At 43.9% G+C, this 21397-nt stretch overlaps 1 protein-coding gene across 2 annotated transcripts in view; it reads left to right on the plus strand.

Moving 5' to 3' along the window:
- The first annotated feature begins 6730 nt into the window (after nt 1-6730).
- LOC138528518 (THO complex subunit 1-like) overlaps nt 6731-21397 on the plus strand; it is a 198421-nt gene continuing 183754 nt past the window's right edge. The window contains exon 1 of one of the 2 annotated variants that reach the window (XM_069640249.1): nt 6731-6992. The gene's annotated coding sequence lies outside the window, so the exon portion shown is untranslated. The remainder of the gene's footprint in view (nt 6993-21397) is intronic. The other variant, XM_069640250.1, reaches the window with a different exon arrangement.

Genomic DNA, 21397 nt, shown 5'->3' on the forward strand with positions numbered 1-21397 from the left:
TTGTGGCGACCCCCCAACATAGACTCCATACCCTGGGACTGACTACTGTCTCCCAGCGCATGTAAAGTCACCATTGGCTTTACTAGTCCCAAATTATGAACAGAAACCAGTACAAACCATCATATTGTGGATGTACTGGTCGGGGCAATTCGATTGTCCCTGGGTCTGTTGTTCGAGGGGGCACGTCTCCATCCCCCCTGATCGAGTTTTGGCTGGTGGCAGTGGATACTACTTTTATATTCGACTGTGAATATATCTCTATGAGATTTTCCCATTGTTCGAGGCTACCAACTTTAATTATTTAATTCCTATAGCCTCGAACATACCGCCGGTTTATTTATTTGATATTAATTCACCGGTTGGTATTTTTTGCCAGAACTCGATTCTAAAATGGCGTTTGTGTTCTCTTCTGTGACTCCAACCCAAGTTGAGCCCTTTGTTCCACTTTTTGGCAGGCTTCTCCACAGAAGCCTCCAAAAGTGGTGCCACTCTGTCTGGGTACCACAGGGGGTTTAGGCACCCTGGACTGAGTTGCCTTGGCAACTCAAGTCGCACTCTTGTGTGATTGATTGGCCCAAGTGGTGAGTCTCTGGCTCACCACTTAGCAGGTTTGATTTACAGCTAGGCTGAATGAATGGGGGTTTGCTGCATAAAAGCAGGGCTTTGGGGACTGGAACTTCAGAAGTCGCTACAGGACCTAAGAATCCGAGGAGGGAGAAGCTGAGATGACCTGCAACGACGACACCACCGGTGGAGCCCTGCTGCACCGTCTCACCACTTTTCCAGACGACAGAGGATATCTCTAGTCCGGAGAGTCTTCTTCCTTTGACTGGTGGGGATAACCAGTTTTACCTTCTTTTCACCTTCCTGGAGCATCTCGTGGCTGTCTTGCCCGTGCCAAGCACCCCGGCAAACAGAATACCACGGCTTACCACTACCGCGAAGAGAAGGGTAGTACCTTTTAACCGAAGAACTCCGCGGCTGGTTTCTTCCCCGGCAGTGCAATGACCTTCATCTTTCCTCCACGGCGAGACCTCCTCTTCCTCTGGACGAAACACCGACTTGCACCCGCTGCCAGGAACAACTGCCCCCGCTAGAGCTTCCTTCACACTTAAGGTAGTGTGTCCTGCCTGGCTTCCCTTGCGACAGATCGTTCGGGGTGACAGTAAAGCCTCGACTTTCTAACATGGGCTGGCCTGGTACAACCTAGCTAACTTTGCCTGACTTTAATTTCATTTTTTGTGTGCGAACTATCTACAAGACTCTTTGGGCATAACCCCACTGTGTGAACCTGGACCCCTTCTGCTTGCTCTCTCCAAGAGTGGGCCTTGCAATTGACTTCCTTGCTCTCCAGTAGAACTCTGCCTATTCTGCCTTACTGTGGTTCTTTTAAAAGGATTGAAATTTGTGTGCTTCCATAACTCTGCCTTGTTCCCTCCCTTTTTAATAACTTATTAGAGTGCCATCTTATGTTAAGCGCTCACCTCTGTCTGAAAATAAGTGGTGTTTCTCATTAAGACTTGTCTAATAAGTAGTGAGGGTTGTATATATATAATAGTGACTGTGTGCTGAATTTACTTTTCTCTTTGTGCTAGTGTAATTTACAAGTGTGTCATTAAATAAATAATTATATACTTTTACACCAAAGCTCTGGTCAGTGTTTGCTTGTGCTACTGTATCCCTGTACCTATTGTGTATACTCTACATACTGCCTAACTCTTCTTGAGGGAAGTCTGACTGCTCAGCCACAGCTACCAAGTGAATCTGTGTAGTACAGACTGCTACCAAGTGGGTTTACTGCCAAACACCTGTAGTCTTAAATCTTTTGCAGTGGTCCCTAAGGGAACTGCACAGGTTTCTACCTAACACTATAAAACATAGGTTTAAACATGCATTGCTCATGGCAAATTTAGATTGCATAGCATTAATCAGAAATCTATTCAGTGTTGTAACGGCCTCCCCCACCCACTCGGACAAAACCTGATTGAAAGGGATCCAATATTTTTGCTTCCTCAGCCCAGCTTCTGAGCTTAGATTCAACAATGGTGCAAAAGAACTTCCCTGGTATGTCTAAAAGGGCTATGGGCCAATAATTCGCTGGATTTAATCAATCACCTTTCTAGTGGATAGTAACCATAATTGAGGTTTTCCATGAGGGAGGGATGGAGGGATTTTACTCCATGCTACAATTTTGTTAAATAATCCCCAAAAAAATGTGACCATACCGTTGGCAAGCCCTTCAGAGTAATGTTAGACAGGCCACCAGACCCGGGGGCACTAGAGTTTTTACTTTAGGCATTATTTCAAGGATATCTTCTAGACTCATACTTTAAATCTCACACAGCGATATTAGCAGGGGGCTCATACACAAGTTCATCCTTAGTTCTAGTGTATAGAAAGCAGACCATATTTCCTCCACAATAGGGTTAACATTTAGCCATTCTTGGGGATTCACATTCACTAAGAGAAATCTGTATCATTTTTCTCCCATTCCCACCCGTCTCCACCTACAACACACCTCTTTTTGAACTCTTTGACTGCAAATGCATTGTGTGGTGAATGTTCTTCTTCTTCTTGTTAGGATGACTCCAGAAATCTGAAGCCGGCAATTTCCATGTATTAGGGTGATGTTTGCCAAAAAGAGCACCAATCAGCCATCAACCTCCACTAGATCTCATCCCACTTCCCAGTCTCCCGCACAAACTGAAGCAGGAACGTACACTGTTCATTCACCACCCCTCTTTTCCAACTGAACAGATCAGATAACCCCTGTACAACCACCCCAATGCCACTCATCCCGACTTTGAGTAATTCCCGCTGCACATCAAACTTCACACAATCCAACATATAATGAGGCAGTCTCTGTCAGCCATTTTTACTTCCAAAATGGCGGTTGCCATCTGCTAATGTTATTTAAAAGTAATTTGACTTGATTGATGCTTTAAAATCTATTTTCTGCAGCTTTCAAGTTATGTTCCACATTTTACCCTGATTTTTATTCAAATGAACCATGGAACTGTAATACTTAAGTTTTGGTTTAAAATGGCATTGAAAATGTACATTTAGTGACTCATGGGGTATTGGTCAAGTGTTTCTGGTGTAAGGAGCACCTGATTGGCTGTGCAGTTAGTGATGTGATTGGATGTGCTTGTGTGTTGGTTTGTACAGGAAGCCATTTTCTTCAAGTATGCCATTACCTTAGTGCAATTAATTCGTTTTACTAACGTTAGAAATGTGTGCCGGCGGCGTATTAATGCTGTTAACCTAGTTTCCTGATGCCTGGCTCTGAGTTTGTTTTTCTAGCATCACTAAAACTAATTCAATGCCGGCAGCAGCTAGATGCCTACCGCCGACTCTGAATTTGTTTTTCTAACATTAGTAAAACTAATTCATAGCCGGCGGCAGCATCGGGAAGCCCGATGCTGTCGCCAGCTTTCAGTTCGTTTTCTAATGTTAGTGGATCTAATTTAGAGCCGGCAGCGGCATTGGGCTTCCCAATGCCTCTGCCGGCTCTGAATTTGTTTATAACGTTAGTAAAATGAATTCATAGCAGCCAGCTTTGAGTTCATTTAGTAACGTTAGTGGAAATAAGTCAGTAACGTTAGTGGAAATAAGTCAGAGCCACCGCTGGCTCTGAGTTTGTTTTATTAACTTTTAAATGAAGTGCCGGCGATGGCTTAGTAACATTGCAAGCCGCCGCCGGCACATATTTGCAACGTTAGTAAAACTAATTAAGTGTCGGCGGCGACCCACCGCCATTTCTTTTTTCTTTCTTTGAAATACACTGTAAATCCCGGTTGTGGCAATTAAACTGCTCTGTGGTACCACCCTTGTTCCTGAAAACAATGAAAAGGGTGCTTTTTAAGTGTAAAACACAGAGGTTTGCCTGCATGAAATCCTGATAAAGGGTTGATTTTGTTTTGGGCATATTTCTTTTAAGTCTTTTTTTTTATTACTGGGCTGGGGTAGACACTGGTTTGAAATGGCGAGTGCTGATGACCCCTTTCCCTGACAGTTCACAGCTCACTGGGAAGGGGCCATTAGCACCCCCAAACCCCTCATTTTGTTTATACGCCACAGTAAATGCCTGCACCACACAAGCCTGCTTTTTATTCTAGCTACTCTGCAATGTGTGTAAGTTGACATGAAAACAGTGAGGTGATAATGGATACACACTTGCACATTATATTTAGAAGATGCTTGTGTGAAAATTCTGTGATGTAAAGACAAGTAGGGCAATACACAGATGTCTGGTTGACTTGTACAGGTTAGAACATTTTATGCATCAGGGTGTTGTAATTGTTTTACGGACTCCTTGATTTCGGGAATAAGGGTTGCTTAAAATGAATGTTGAAAACAAGGAAAGGGGGTGTTTTGAAAAAATGAAGATGAGCAAGGGTACAACTTAAGTTTGTAGTAGTATCTGGGAACACTAGAACCGTGCGACCGCCGCGCTTCTAGCAACAATTGTAGCATGTCCTGCTGCGTGTGACCTGGTCCTCTAGGGATAGTGCTCCATAGTCCCTTGTTAGATTTTAAAGTGAGTGTGTTGAGACCTGTTCACATGTTATTTAAGGATTCAGGACTGTGTGTCCCTCCTCATTTCCAATGACATAGAAGCCTGCATGCGCTAATATCTCTTAAGCATACTGTTTTATTAGACATCTAGGGTGGGGGGGGTGAAATGTTTCGGCCCCTGCCTGTTTTGATTTGTGCTGTATGTATGTTTTACATTGCCCAGAGTACCCCATAGCCAGATTGTTACGACAGTGTGGGCCTAGGGCAGGGATTTGATTGAAGTATGGGAGATATGTATATTTTATGGGAGTGATTTATTTTGTGCAGACCAGGCCACATTTGACCATGTTTTGAATCCTGACTGGCTCCGCCTTTCATCCTTCCATGGTTTATGAAGTCTCAATGCACAGAACTGCAATACCTAATTTTCAAAATCAGTGTCATTCTCCCCCAGTGAATGTAAGTTACTCACTGCATTGGCACTATGGTTTACATAGTTATTCCTGTTATCATTAATGGACAGTTACTACCTCCTCAGGGGTGCCTGACAAGTGCCTTTGCCTTTATCTTTATGCAGTCAATAAAATGAATAGCATTTAGTTGGGCAACATTGGCTATTTCCAATGCCACATAGCTAGTGATAATCACTATGATGCAGTGAAGTTTAATTCTTGTGTCTGGTAGCATATGTTGTATTGTTGCTGAAGTCTGATGTATGCGCTTAAAAGATTGGCTGGTTTGGCCCTTTTTCTGTTATTGACTAAATATTTGGAGAGCCAGAGTCCTCTCCAACAAAACTGGACTTTGCCTTGGTTCAACCCTGAGACTTGCAGTCTACTGATGTGATATAAATGTGTTAACGAGGTCTATCCTCAGCCATTTAATTTATAAGCATGATGTATGTCCTTTGCTGAAGTCTTGTTAAAAACATGTATTAAAAATCCAACTGTTTTGGCTTGTGTATATGTATTAGGCATTTGCAAGGTAGTGCTATTACATAACCATGTATTCACACCATTTTGCATAGATTTTATTGCATTTCCTTCCATTTCCTATCCCTCTCCACCCAAAACAAATCATGTTGGAATCTTTGAGCTAGGTTTATCAAGCCGTACTATCAAACGTTGTGCTTGAAGTGTCCGACAGTATTTTTTAAAGCAGTGTTTTGAGTTACAATCTACTGATGTGATATACATGTGTTAATGATGTCTGTTTTTAGCCACTTTATTTAGAAGCACGGTGTGCTTTAGCTTGGATATATGTATTAGGCATTTGAGTCAGACTCTGGTCCAGTGTATTTGTATTTTCCTTTGCAAAAAGGTGTGACACTTTACATTGTGATACACTGTGATGCATTGAAGTTCAATTCTTGTGTTGGGTAGCATATGCTGTATGTAGTATTGCAGATGTCGGATGTATGAGCTTAAAAGAATGGCTGGTTTGGTTTATGAAACAAACGCATTCATCATTATTATTCTTCCAAATAAAAATAATATATTCAAACTTTCATTGCCAAACTTACTGTTTAGCATAAATATTTAAATACAGTTTTAACAAACTAATTAAAAAACATTATTAATATTATTCACATTACTACAAAGAAATTGTCAAAACTATTGGCTTTGCCCCCAGCTTTGCCCAAAAAACAAAGGTTGCTTTATTTGTCCAATTTGAAAGCTGCAACTTTGAGTCAAACCGTCGTTGTTTTTATGTCACAGGGCATGCACTACACACAAATCAGACTGCTTCCTTTTTGCCCTAGTGCAAACATCGGTAATTGCAATAGCGTTTTCTCTCTTCGGTGTTACACAAGTACCAAACCTGCTGATAAGTGCATATCCTTATGTTAATGTTTACTTGTACGGGGCACTATCACCACCGGAGTGGTCCCCTGGCGCTCAGGCGGATCTGGAAAAGGACGGTTTATTTGATTTGAACTTATCTTTTAGCACTGGTGCAAACGTTTGATGCATAACCTAAACAAAATACTACAGGGGTGGCTTACGAATTTGAATAACTTCGGCATTCTAAGGGACCCCTTTTTTTCTGTCCAGCTAGGGGGATTGCTTTTGGTCATCCAGCCTCTTCCAGTACCACAAGAAAAGGCAAACGAAGCAACGCTTCACAGCTCCTTTTCGCGCCCTGTGTTTTCCTCATGTTGCTTCCGACTTCCGGGAGCAGGGTAATGGATGCCAGTGAGAGAAATCCCGTGAATCTTGTGTGCGCAAGCGCTCTTCTCTGCAGAGCTGACTGCACAGCTCGTTGGTCACTGCAAACCGTTAGCAACGGCATAATGTCATGGCCTGTTTTAATTTTTAACAGAGTGTTTTTTTTTTCTTGACCTGTGTTGTAGTTACGTCTTTCTTGGCAACGTACTTAATCCAGCCAAACAACCTTTTTGATGTGTTCCCCTGGAGTGCTGAAGTTGTCCGTCCAGTTTGCAGGTTTCCCAATTAAGAAACATTTCCACTGTGGTAAGTAGCTGTCCTTTTTTAAGATATGTATGTACGTTCCTGAGCGTCATCAGGCGATATGTACGGAGTGGATCCAGCGTTTTGGTGTCAACAGGCTAATTAGAGTAATATCATACATGTGTGCAAACGTTCATGGCCGGCTCTAGGATTTGCGGGGACCTGGGAGGCAAAGGGTATGTGCCCCATCCCCCTTTATTTGCATAAATAGTGATATCAGTGATATTACAGAAAATATGATAGATTGAGTCTTCGATATGCAAAGGTAAGTTAAATTAAAAAACATATTGCCACATGAAGTTAAATTAAAAACATATTGCCACGAGTAAGGCAGGAGAGAAATAGACTGTGAGGTCCAGTATATGAATTGTTACTATTAATATTTACCCATGTGGAAAGATCAGGAGTGAGATTTTTTTGAAGTACAGACAGTGTGAGCTGAATACTTTAAATATACTTTTAATGTTGGCAGATAAGGGATAGTGAGATAAAAGGATTTGACCAGGAGCACATACTTTGGTTACATTGAGAAGCTGGGGTTTGTGACCAATCTACAATTCAGTAACTTCAACATATCTCTTCCCAGGTGTAATTGGTAGAAATATTGTTCGCAAAAAGTCTTTTAGAATTTTTTTTTAAGAACATCATCTGATTGTGGAAGGTATTGCAAACAAATGGTGATTGTATTTTGCTAACTGACGTTAATTGCTGTTTTTACAGGCATTTCCCACTTTTTATTTTTATTGTGGATACATTTGCCCATATTGTCCAAACTAGCAATATGCTTTTATTTCAGAGGCTACAGATAAGGATTTTTTTTGGCTGTCAAAAGAAACTCCAAACAAGTTCCAAGGATGTCATTCATGTCAGGGCAGGGATTGGCCCTGGGGCAGTCAGGGCAGGTTTGCATCTACTGCAGGATTGCCTTATAGTGTGATCAAGCCTATTTACCTGGGATGTCTGGAGACATTGAAGCATTTTTCAGATCTTCAAATGTTAACAAAATTAACAGGGCTCAAGTCCTAAAAAAAAAAGTGCATAGGCGATGAGTACATGGCGGCTGAGGGCATAGGTTCGCCCGTTCTCCTTGCCATGCTCATCTGCATCACTGGTTGTGGCAAGGTTTCTTTCCTCCTCTCCTGCTGGGTTCAGGCTTGGTGGCGTGTTAGCATGCACCTCGGAAAATTAGTAAGTGCTGCTCACTTCAAAATTGGAAAGAAGCCTTCTTAATGGACCACCTGCCCTTTGATTGGAGGGGGTGGGTAGGACAAATCTAATTTGCATGTGTAGCAGGGGGTCCTATAGCAGAATGCTGCAAAGACAACCCGGCAGGTTAAGTAACTGTTGCTGAGATGTTATATGTCTAGACCTTCTTGTCCTCATATGACTTTTTTCTATTCCTACTGTCAAAATGTGTTGCTTTGATCTGGGGATGGGTACAGCTCTCTCGCGCCACTCAGAGTGTGAATCTATACTAGCATATCAAACATCAAAAGCTGTCACCCATTAACGTATGCACATTAATTGAACTATTCAAATTTAGTTCAATTGATCTTTCCCTTTAGAAGAAAGTGCACAAGACAAAAGAGCATATGCCTTTCAAAAAAGTAATCAGCAGTGGAAAAATAACCTTAGAGAGGAGAATTTGCAGTAAAATAACACTTCTGGCAAAGTATAAACCTTTGAAGCCCAACAATTTATAATGAAATTTTACAAGGAAAACAAAATCCAAACAGGAGACGTGTGCTTTAATGACACTTTTGTGTGGTCTTGTGGGTAAACGTCTGCACTGGAAACATGACAGCCTGGGGTGAAATCCTAGTAGCCAATCACTTTTTTTTAATGCTGTCCTCAAAACCACCTAACAGGGGTTGCGTCCGCCCCCTGAAAAAAGTTCACGGACGCTTTCCACCCACGTGTCTCCTCGACTTGTGCCCTCAAAATCAGCACAGAGCCAGCACCAGAGAAAATAACCCATCCAGTCGCCATGTTTGGAACCTCTCTTCAGGGACGTCATTTCACCAAAATGCCAGGGGTAGCGGAATTGACATCACACGACCCTTGACCCCCTGATGAAATCACCGGAAGTTATGTCATTTGATCCCACCCCGAAGTGATATCGTGGGAAGCGATGGAACACGACCTTTCACCCGTTGATAAAACGGGAAGTGGCATGACATAGCATTGCACACTACGAAAAATATAGTTACAATATCACTATAATGTGATGTACATTTCATACAAGAATGGATTGTTAAGATCAGCGTGTATAGGCCCATATTGTCAAATTACTGGGAATGCAAGCAGACGTCCATGACCAAATAATAATGATGTCATTATATAGCACTTACGCTTAAGCGCTTTGTATAGAAATAATATACACCCAATATCACCCAACCTGTGTTGGTACTCATTTATCGACCTCAGAAGGATGAAAGACTGAGTTGAGGCGTTTAAGAACAGACTAAATCAGTGACTCACTCCTGAAGTGTGCCTGAAATTAACCTATAACCAGTCTAGCAATTATTGTATAGAATTCCTTTTTTGAAGGGGCCTGAACAAGAAAGCCAGCCACTCCAGAAGTAAAGTGCCACATGGTGCTGGCCACAACATTGTTGTTGTTTTTTTTTTTTTTTTTTTTTAGAGGTCGCAAGGGATTATCTGGGGGAGCTCGATTTTGGCCATATATTCGAGTTGGAGTTGTGAGGATAGTTCCTCTCTTTCGAGGAGGTCTTGGTGGAACTTTTCCATGATGTCTAACTTTTCGCCCTCAGATGTGCTTATCTCCCCTCTCGAGTTCTTAAGACTCAGTATGTTATTACAGGACTTCTGTTTATTGAGTTTGGCTGCTAAGAATTTATTTGCTTTACCCCGTGTACGTAGTAAGAATGTTTAGTGCGTAATAAAGATTGTGCGGTGTGGTCCGACATATGGGCCTCTAGTTGGGCTCCCATCTTTCGGAGGTGGTTTCTTACTGTTTTGGGTGTTTGTTTAGCCTTATGTTGTGTTTCTGCCTCCCTCAGTTCCAGTTCAAGTTTCTGTTTGAGTAGTCTTCTCTCCCGTGTGTATGCTGTGGTTTTTTATATGAATTCCCACGGAATTACCGCCTTCCCTGCGTCCCAAATTACTCCCCAGTTTGTTTCGCCGTTATCGTTGTCTCTGAAGTAGTTGTTCAGCACTGTCTCCATATGAGTTCTAAGGGCGACATCTCTGAGTATGATCTCATTCAGTTTACAAGTTCGGTGAGTGCGGGGGGTCTCTCTTATGGGGAGCATTTGCAGTATGACTGGGGCATGGTCAGTGGGGTACTGTACTTCTATTTGTACTTTATCAACTTGTGGGATCAATGTGGATGAAATCAGGATCATATCTATCCTTGAAAAGCCTCTGTCTACCGGCGAGTAGTGAGTGAATTCCCTTTCTGTTCCGTGGAAAAACCTCCACGTCTCCACTACTCCTAGGTCTCTAAACAGTTTACCCGGAGCTTGTCTATTCCTTCCATCTGCTGCAGTAGGGGGAAGAGTTTTGTCTAAGGTAGGGTCCATTACACAGTTAAAGTCTGCTCCTCTTATAATTTGCCCTTCACACCAACTCCCCAGCTTTAACAAGATTTCGCCCAGAAACAGGTCTGGTCTATCATTCGGGGCATATAGCGCTATTAGTGTATATATCTGTTTGTGTAAGACCCCTTTGAGAAGCAGGAACCTGCCTTCTGTGTCCCTGTATACGTCCCTTTTTTTGAATGGTATGTTAACGCTTAAAAGAATTGCTACCCCTCTAGTTTTATTTTTTTCCCTAGAGGCAAACTATTGCTTAGGAAATGCTCTGTGGGCCATTCTTTTCTCGTCTATCGTGAGTAGGTGTGTCTCTTGAAGGAAAACTATTGCAGCCTGAAGTTCCACCAACCACGTTGGTATACTGCGTCGTTTCACTGATGAGTTTAAGCCGTGTACATTCAGGGTCATAACAGTTAATTCAGACATGGGATTTGTACTGAAATGTCCTCGTTGCCAGGGAGCCCTCTATCAACCATGAATGATGTGCATTGTGTAGTCGCGAACCATGCTTCAAACATTTCCCAACTTAACCAAACCAAGTCAACTATAAACTTCCAAACTTCTTTGCCCCTCCCATTAGTGGGACCAAGGAGTCTTTGCGCCTTCTCCCGGTTCCCCAGGGAGCGTTGGGTCCCTTGTTTTCCACAACATCCCCTTCGCCAGGGCATATCTAGTCCTGGTCGTTGTTTCCAAGATGTCCCCCTCCCCATCCCCGCCCAAGCTTGTTTCAGTCTGCTCTCCATTTTACCTTTCGTTGCGTCCTTGAAATGATCAGCAGTTTCTATTCCGTTCCGATTCCGAGTTCTTGGGTGTTCCAATCACTGTTGTTATACCATGTTTATCCCATTAAAGATCATCAGAGCTTGGTGCCTTTTAGTGTAGACTCTCTGCCTCGCCGTCGCCTGGTGTCTGAGGGCCCTTCCCATTGTCTGGGGCCATCCCCTTTTCTCAGTTGGTGTGTCCCCATACCTTTCTGGGGTTCCTCTCCATCTTCTAGCTGCAGCAGGGTTATTCCTTCTTCGCATGTGGAGATCCGCTGAGGTTTGCCCTCCCATGTGAATTGCAATACAAAGGGGTACGCCCATCTATATGTGGCATTTTTAGCTCTCAGCGCTCTCATGACTGGTTGCATCAATCTCCTTTTATGTAACGTAGAGAAGGCCAAGTCCTGAAACAGTTGAATCTGGCTACCATTAATGGTGACTGTTTGTCGTGTACGAGCTGCTCGCAGTATTTCCTCCTTCATTAGATATGAGGTCCTTGCCATGAGCACATCTCTTGGCCTGGTTCCCGGGTCGTTCTGTTTGGGCCCCACTCTATGTATTCTGTCAATAAGAATGTCCTCGGCGGGATGCCATTGAGCATGTTACTGAAACACTGCTGCATTGTGTCTTTAAGATCTTTGTCCCCGATCGTTTCATCCAAACCTTTGACCCGTATATTAGACCTTCGCGATCTGTTCTCGAGGTCCTCTGCTTGCAATTCTAAGTTATGGGTTGCTCTGGCAATCTGTTCTAGAAGGATACAATTTTGTTTTACATCTTCCGTCGTCTCTGAGAGACCCCTCTCCGTAGCGTCCACCCTTCCCCCCCAGTTCCACCATGTCTTTCCTCACCTCCTGCAGGGTGGATTAAAGTTCCTCTCGAATTGTGCTCAACTGGCTCGTCAGGGAGTCCATCATTCTATTCGTCATGCCTCTCAGGCATTCCTGTAGATCCTCCTTATTTAACGCCATGGAGGTGGTATCCGCAATATCTGTATCAGTGTTTGAGTCCCTTGCGTTGTCCCTGTGTTGTTTTCCTTCACGGGGTTGTCTCCAGTACAATTCCAGCTGTCCGTTAAGCCCCTGCTCCCAGCTCTTGTTCTTGCAGGGGTGTTCTTTTGTTTGGCGCCTGGCATCTGTATCGTGCGCCCGTTGTGTGGGTTGTAGGTTGGCTCGTTGTGGTCACCGGATCCTTGTGGCCAATGTGGAATCTTGACCAACCACTCCCAAGTTTCAAGCACCTCTGGGGCTTTTGCCCGCTTTGCCCACTTCTGCAATGGCTGTTGTCGTATGAGCAGTGCGATCTTCTTTCAGGTAGAGCCCATTCCTTCCATGGCCTAAGCCTCGGTGACGGCGGGGGACATGGGAGGCTCCCCTGGCCTAAGCGTGGCCGCTGTGTGCCCCTTTTCCCCCTACCCCTTCATATGTGCTGCCCACCTTCTGTTTGGGGGAAAGGATGGTGTAGCGTTTGTAGCGCTGAGAGTTTTCTTCACACTGCACTCCCAGTGTGACTAGTTGCCCACGAGCTATGTCGTTTCCGTGGAGCGTTCTGGCCGCTGTGTGCCCCTTTTCCCCTACCCCTTCATCTGTGCTGCCCACGTTCTGTTTGGGGGCAAGGATGGTGTAGCGTTTGTAGCGCTGAGAGTTTTCTTCACATCGCAATCCCAGTGTGACAAGTTGCGCATGAGCTTCGGTCGTTTCCACGGAGCGTTCTGGCCGCTGTGTGCCCGTTGCCTCCTGTTAGTGTTCTGAGGAGTGTAAGCATTAGGTTGTGGTCCTACTGGTCCGCCCGTGCGTGTGCTCCCGCTCCCCTCACTATTCCGTTTGGACCAGGGGGATGTCCAAGTATTGAGGCCTGATTTGTGCCCTCACTGGAGTTCCAGGCGGATGTTTGTTAAGTTATGCTGGCGCTTTCTGACCCAGCAGGCATTTGGGCCCCCAATGAAACGCAGCGTAGGGAGTTTGTAATAATTTCTCTTGCCGTAAGGGCTCCCTTGCAAGCAGGCTCACATACCTTTTAGGGGTGATCTGGTCTGGATCTTGGTGCAATAAGGTTCGGGGGTCACCTCGATGATCTTCCGATGTGGGGTTCGCCAGCTGCCGCCACACTTTAAAGTTTCGGGGCGGGTTCCCCCTCGCTCGCTCAAGATGATTTCCCGGAGGGCACCCGCCCTCCGCTGGAGCCGTAGAGCAGCTGTCCTTCCCCCGCTGCTCTCAGCACGCGTCCCACGCCAGCGCTGGTCTCTGGATCCTCCCCCGCTCACGGTCACAGTCGGCCCTTGGATCCGCCCAGAGTTGCCGCGCAGAAAACGCCAGCCGTCTGCTATGTTGCAGAGGATGGAGTGCGCTCCAATTCGTGCGTTTTCCCTATTTCACGGGCACATGAAATGTCGGGATGCGCCAGTAATCTCAGAGTCTGTAGCTATGCACTGCGAATGTCGCCTTTCGTTTCCCGCTTCAGCGGAGTAGCAGGGATGTGCGTCCTCACAGGATGGCGGCCATCTTGGAAAAACTCTCTTGTACATTATATTTAATTTTAACCACCAACAGCAGTTTAAAGGGAAAGCCTATGTGAGTAAGAGGTTTGAACCTATGCGCTCGCTGCCCGAGGAAGCAGATCGACTAGCCATCTGTTTCCTCAGGCAGATTACTAGTTGATATGAACTCTTAAGTGACGTGCAATCTTCTTAACATGTACCCTCTGGGGCATGGCGGCCAAGTGGGATAATGTGTGTGGCACCTTCATCCAATCCTGGCTTTTTAGCCAAGAGCAGTTTGCATGTCATGTCTTGTTGGTAAAATGGCTCAGCGGGTTGAGTACTCGCTGCGGCAATCTGTGTGTGACCTGCCGTTCGCAGGTCCGAATCCCGGCAAGGCCAACTCAGCCCTTCATTCTTCTGCAGTCGATGAATGAGTACCAACTTCGGTTGGGTGATATTGTATGTAAATATGTTCTAAGTAAAACGCTTTGGCAAAAGCGCTATATAAATAACACATCATCATTATCATTGTCCGCTCTTAACATCTAATATTAAAATAAAGAATTTAAAGTGCCATTGGCAGCTATGGTGGTTGCACATTACTCCTTTAAAATAGCAGGTGCCTTGACGAAAGGGAAACTGTGCAGTGATTGAAGGGCTGTCTTGTGTTTTGGAAAGTTCAGCTGTCAGTTAGTTAGCCATAATACCACCTCTGTACGAGTACTGCGGTCATTTACTAGGAGCTTGGCTTCCTGTTGGATAGTACGAGGACGATAGGTTTCACTACACGTATGCACGAAGGAACCAAACTGTTCCACCAGTGAACCAGTGTTTCTCTCTACATGCACTCCTTGGGGCTCATTGACGTTCAGAGTGAATCTAAAGTTAGAATAAAACATAGAACACGTACCTCTTATGGCATGAAATCAGTTCTTGTTTTTTTTTACATGGCCCCTAGATATAAATTGCCTTTTAGGCGACATATGAGAACTAGCCAGGAGCATACACATATTTTATTTAGAGAGAGACTGCTTTTTATGCCAGAGAAGAGTCTTGAATATCACTACAAAACAAAATGGCCGTCATGGACATAGGGGGAATGGAACTACATGTAGTCCCTACTCCCTTTCCATGGTTGAAATTGCTGCTATGGGGAAGGAGCGGGACCGCCGGATTCCTTGAGCTGGTGAGGCCGCAAGCGAGGCCTGGGTCGGGATGGTGCAGGGAGTGGGGTGGGGAAGTGGAACTGGTGAAGGGGCAAGGGAAGGTTGGCATGGGGCGAGCAAAGGCGTTCCCCCGGGCAGGAAGATTGCAGGCTCCCACTAATCAGGAGGCTCAGAACGTGGGCAGTACCATGAGGTAACGTCTGCCTTCTCAGCTCCCTGATTGGCTGGGTGCCCCATGACATCCCCTCCCGACTGTTAATAAATCATCACACAGTTGGGGGAGGCCTATCAATTCTATAGAACTCGGGCACAGAGCTTTAAATGTATCTCATATCAAGAGCATGCTGTCTTGGTTTTATTTGTAGCACTCTGGCACTTGTAGTTTTGTTTTTTCAATGAAATATGGCAGATTATTATCCCCAGAGCGCAGAAAAACCAGAAAAAAACCCAGGACTGGATGAACTATTTATTTATAAAAATTGGAACGACGGGAGACCTCAAAGTCTAGACCTATTGGTAGTGTATGCAAGGCACGATTGGGCCCTTTAACCATCAGCCCCTCCACCAACTGAATACATTTTAGGCCAACACAGTTGCCTGTGATATCAATGTACAATGAATTCTGACGTCATGAAATTGTACATTGAAGGTTGTAATTTAAAAAGGCTAAAACCGGAAAGGAGACTTAATTTGGAGGAGGACCTGAGCATAGATAAACTTAAGAGAGCCATGTGTCAACTGAACACAGGGAAATATCCGGGTCCGGACGGTCTCACAGCAGAATTGTACAAGGTTATGCTAGATGAACTATATGATCTAATGTTGGCAATGCTGCTTTCATCAAAGAACAAGGGTTTGCTACCTCCCACCACTAGGCATGCCTCAAGTTCCTTATTTCTGAAGAAAGGCAAACCTTCAGTGAATTTGAGTAGCTATAGACCAATACGTCTGATTAACACTGACAATAAGATATTTGCAAAGGCCTTGGCTATTAGACTTGAGTACCTTTTACCCGAGATTATTGACCCTGAACAAGCAGGTTTTGTTAAAGGGAGACATGCATCGGAGAACATGCACAGATTGATCCTGACCCAATATAAAAGCAGGAAATTACCAACAGAGGTGGCGGTATTGTCATTGGATGCGCAGAAAGCATTTGATCGCATAGATTGACCACCTTAGAAGGTTTTGGACTAGGAAAAAACATAAATCAGTGGGTACAGCTGTTGTACTCAAAACCTACAGAAAGTGTGAATACAAATGGAATGTCTTCAGAAGGATTTAACTAGGAAGAGGAGCGAGACAAGACTGTCCACTCTCCCCACTGCTATATGACCTTGCAATTGAGCCGTTGGCCGCAAAGATCAGGGGCGATCCCTTGATTCAGGCGGTTCAATTTGGAGAGGCCTCACATAAACTATGGCTATATGTGGACGATATGCTACTGGTGTTACAAGGTGTAGACACATCCGTCCCGGAGGCAATGAGGCAAATTGATACCGGCCATGATCACTCTGGTTACAAGATAAACTGGTCAAAAACAGAAGCTATGCCAGCTTCAGAAGCATGCACTCGTCAATGGCTGACTAATGATGGCTTCAGTTGACAGAGAGAATGCAATATTTGGGCATCTGGCTAACAAATGACGTGGACCGCATGATGGCTGTTAATTTGCATTGTGTAACTGAGAACCTGAAGGATGACTTGCATAGATGGAACAAACTAAGGCTGAGCCTTTGAGGGAGAGTGAACACAATCAAGATGACATCTGCTCCACGTATATATTACATCCTGAGCATGGTTCCTATGGAGGCAAAAAAGAAGGTAATGAAGATAGAGAGTTTGATACAGTCTTTCTTGTGGGACAGTAAACAGATGTGCCTGAAGTTGTGGAAGCTACAAATAACGACGGAGGAAGGTGGTTTGGGAGTCCCAGACTTTGCAAATGACCACCTGGCTTTCGGAGCAAGACATTTGCTTCCATTCATTGAGAATTCGACAGATGTTTGGACGCAGACGTAAACGCGCAGGTGTACTCCACTTCACCCCGGGCGCTGCTAACATCAGAAGATGCAAATGGATGGAAATCGTATGCACTGAAGAAATTCTTGAGAGATTGTTGGCGAAGCTTTAAGAAGCTAACCAAAGAAGATGTCTCCTGCTCAAGTAATTCATTGTTGGGGCTGAACCCTGAGATTAAGTTGGAAGGCAAAATGCTGTTCTGGCCAAATTGGTTTCTGAGCGTTATTCAATGTTTTTGAAGATAAAAAAATGTATCACTTTTAACAGATTAACTACCCAAAGGGGTCTGCAAGATTACACATTTGGGGAATAACGAAGACTGAAGAGGGCTGTTGGTGAGAGAATCCCTGAAGAGTACAAAGACTCGACAGAGTTGTTGCAAGAATTCAAGTTGAAGGACACACTGCTTCAAAGGTCTATAAACACCTGACAAAATATAAAGAAACGAATGAGAAGCTACTGGCTAAATGGTTTGAAGTTATAGATTCAGAAATGAGTGTGTTCAGGTGGAACAACATATGCAGGAATGTGACCTTGACGTCATTAAACCTAGGAGAAAGGGCTAGATAGATATACATTTTGAGCAGAGTGTACTGGACACCGCCAAAACTATTTGGAAGGGGCTTAATGGAGTCAGAGGCATGTTGGAGATGCAAACACAGAGTGGGATCATTTGAGCATATGCTGTGGGAGTGCAGCAGTTTAAGGGAATTCTGGAAAGAAGTCACATTGACTATGAACACAGTTCTAATGATTGATGTGGATTATGATTTTACAAGTATTATACTGTGGAGGAGGATTTACTAGCAGATCTGTCTTTCTTGCAATGATGTTGGTTCTTCAGGGCATCGTTATCTGCAAAAACAATTATACTGCGGGAATCGAAGAGTGAGCAGGTGCCCTCTGCCTCTACTTGGTTAAGAGATTTAAAGCAAATGTCTGCAATGGAGAGGGTGATCATGTACAGGAATAGGAAAAGCAACCTTTATGAACAAATTTGGAAAAGATTCTTGGAGCTGTAATCAGGCCTCCAGATAAGGTGCGTATTATCCCCTTTTACGCATTTAATTAATACAAATACGGAACATTTCATGTTGCACTGCATATCGTTTTAGGCAGGGTTTTCCCAGTATTTATTCATTTTAAAAAAGCTTTCTATTTCCTCCACTAGATGGCATTACAGTCTGCATCATTAAACTCTACAACAGCACACCTGAGTTTTCTTTCGAGTTGGCTGGCTTGCTAGGGGAGAGCAGTGCCTTTCAGGGCCATTACGAGGGGCAGGAGGCAAACTGCCCCAGCCCTCGCCCTCAGGCAATGCCTCCCACCTGGGATCAGATGCCACTGTGCCAGCCTCATTGCTGCTGTGTTTCCAGCCCACCATGGGCCCTTCGGGCCGCACCGGTGGCTCCCGACTGTGGGTGCATTGCTTATTAATATACAGCTTAGATAATGTCACTTCGCTTGGTGCATGTCCTATACTATACATCTATAACGCCTGCCCAGTGAGGATCTGACAGTGTTTTGATATTTTTCTAACACTTAAATACATAGGTAAATGTGTAGTGACAGTTGCACATTGGTGTAAAATGTGTTTCCCCCTCCAAATATTAGTGGAAATGTTGTGCAATAGTAAACCTCCTAACAAAACCTAGCAGTTCATGCACACCCGTTTGTGTGATGCAGCTGCCGTGATGGCATTCTTTTGTTGGCTCTTGTGCTTATGAATAAGCTGACAAACTCCTTTTAAATGCTGCCTTTACATCCAGGCAGATGTGTTCTGCGCTTGGACCCGCTCAACAGCCGCAACCCCTGTTATTTAAATGAAAACGAAATGTTAAATGTTACCTCCTTCCCCACACCCAACACCTCACACGACCCTCTATACTCTGTGTAATATCTTAGTTTGTTCTGCAGATTCACTTGCACAACCAATACTAGAGCTGAAATCCGAGGTGCTCACCCCACTGACTAAATAAAAGCATATGATGCATGTGTTCACTCCCAATTAAGCTACATAACTTCATAAAATGTTATACCCACCTAACCCACATATCCCTATTTAAGGTTTTGAGGTGGAGGAGTCTACTTGTTATATTCCGACATTCTCCATTATTGTCTTTGCCACTTCGCTCACAACAAAGCTTTTTGCGAGCATTCTACGCGGTCATGTAAAGCACTGTGCACAATATAACGCTTGTTAGACTCTCTAGGTCTTATATATGTGATGCGTTGGTCGTTTAAAAACAAGTCATTTGAAGGCCACTTACAAGAGTCGCCAAAAATGATGGTAATACATGTTTGCACAGGTGAAAGGGAAATAATACAAGTGTTAGCTCTGCAAAGAGTGTTCAGAGCTCATTGCTCACATTTAATGCAGTTTACGCATGGCATTGTACAGAAATCCAGCACAGGTTTTACAATTTATAACCTTATGTCTGCCAAGTTTTTTCACCAAAACTACACTACAGGTTCCAAGAAGCACTGGGAAGCAGGAGGGGTGGAATGGGAACCAAAAGAGGACCAGGAAATTATTTTCAAAGTGGCCCCATATCAAGCATTTTCAGGCTCAGCAACCCCAACCCTATGAGGAAATTTGAAAATAAAATAGGTTATCACATAAGAGGCCCAGAGTGCAGAGGCCTACCAGGAAATCCCCAAAGTTGCTGTTGGGCCAGTCCAACCCTGCTGGGAAGTCTATTTGGAAACCGCAAATTGATATGAATAAATGTGTCTCTGATCACATACGACGCGTTTATGGTCAGGCGGTCAGCCAGTGGATCAGACTGTGGAGAACCTTGAGGATTTGACACCGCTGGCAGAACGGGTCATTACTTAGAAGTAAGAGGTGGGTTGTTCAAACGGCTAATAAATAAAACTCATCCAATCAACCGTGGCAAACATCAATTACTTTTATGTGAGACAAAACGAAAACCTGAAAAGAGCAGCATAACAAAATGTCCCATGGGCGCTTCTGAGTGACTAGTTTGTTAAGCTTACGAGCCTCCTGGAAAATACTCTTGTTAGTTTTGGGCTTCTAAGCCAACACCATTGTACTAGAGTAAAGGGAGGAATGCCATGTGAGATGGGGCACACAGTCTGTAGGTGTTTGGTAGGTTATGTTTCCACCCATTGACTGCCCAAATCCATGCTAATTCCTATGGCCATTCCTGCCCCTCCCAATGCAGCTCCTCATGGGAACTATTTGAGGTAGCGTTATCAAGCCTTAACATCAAACCATGCACTTAAAGTTCCTGCCAGTGTTTTTTCAAAGCAGTCTTCTGAGAGTTAATGGTTTAATTGGAGCTGTAAACGTGTAATAAATATGTCTTACCAGGCTTGCATTCAGCCACTCAATTTCTAAGCACTCTGTGTCCTTCGCTGAAGTCCTGTTAAAACAAGCATTGTCAAAGCCAACAGGTTTGGCTTGTGTCTGCCAGGTACTGCTATTAGATGCCCAGGTACTCGCTCCATTTTGCACCTACTACTATCAATGGCCAGTGCCTTTCTCAATGCATACATGGATATGTTGTTCCAGAAGTGCATATAGTACCACGAAACTACTGTTATTACTGCCTCATCAGAAAAAGTAAATTAGTATCTTTTAAGGTTTATGAATAACTAGGTGCAAAGAAACAATGATTACAAAAATATTTCTGTTTTCCAGTTAACACATTTTTATTTGCTTATAAAATACTCCCATTGGGACTTGGACTTAAATTTTTACTCCCATAAAAATCATTTTACTCCCAACTCTAAAAAACAGGGCGTAAAATACTCACACTTCAAAATCTTATCTGGAGCACTGGCTGTAATCTATGCATCAAATGACCCTTATATTCAAAAGTCAAAGTATGATGAAATGGTTGGAGTGATGATGTTATTGTTTGTTGACCACTACTGTGAAAGAGGGTGGGTGGGGACTGTCTATGTATCATGTAAAATGTGTCGAGCTGTTGATTGTAATTTTATATACTTAATAAATATTTAAATACAAAAACAAATTATTTATGTCCTAGTTTTTCCTTTTTACATATCTTTGTCGGGCGGAATCATCCTATTTTTTCACAGTAAGTAAATCAATACTCAAACTCCCAGAATACTTTGGTTTGTCAAGCAAGAGTCCTGGACTGGAACAATGCTAGAAAGGCTGTTGCCATGTATCATCTGATCCCCCTCCATAAATTGGCAGGGATATGTGACAGGGGAAAGATAGCTTAATTCCTGGTCTCCCGCTTTAGTAATCATTGTAATATGTACTTTGGGCAAATGCGTTCAACGGGTGGCAGTCGAGCCCTTTAGTGGAGCAATGATGGGCTGAAACCTTGTGGTGACCACAGGGGATATTACAGGGGCGAAGTGGAATTGGAAGGAGGCATGTGTGTTGCCTCCACCCTGTGGAAAAGGAAAGTGGTTATCC

The sequence above is a fragment of the Ambystoma mexicanum genome, chromosome 7q (assembly GCF_040938575.1).
Source record: "Ambystoma mexicanum isolate Mex_15411 chromosome 7q, UKY_AmexF1_1, whole genome shotgun sequence".
NCBI lineage: Eukaryota > Metazoa > Chordata > Amphibia > Caudata > Ambystomatidae > Ambystoma > Ambystoma mexicanum.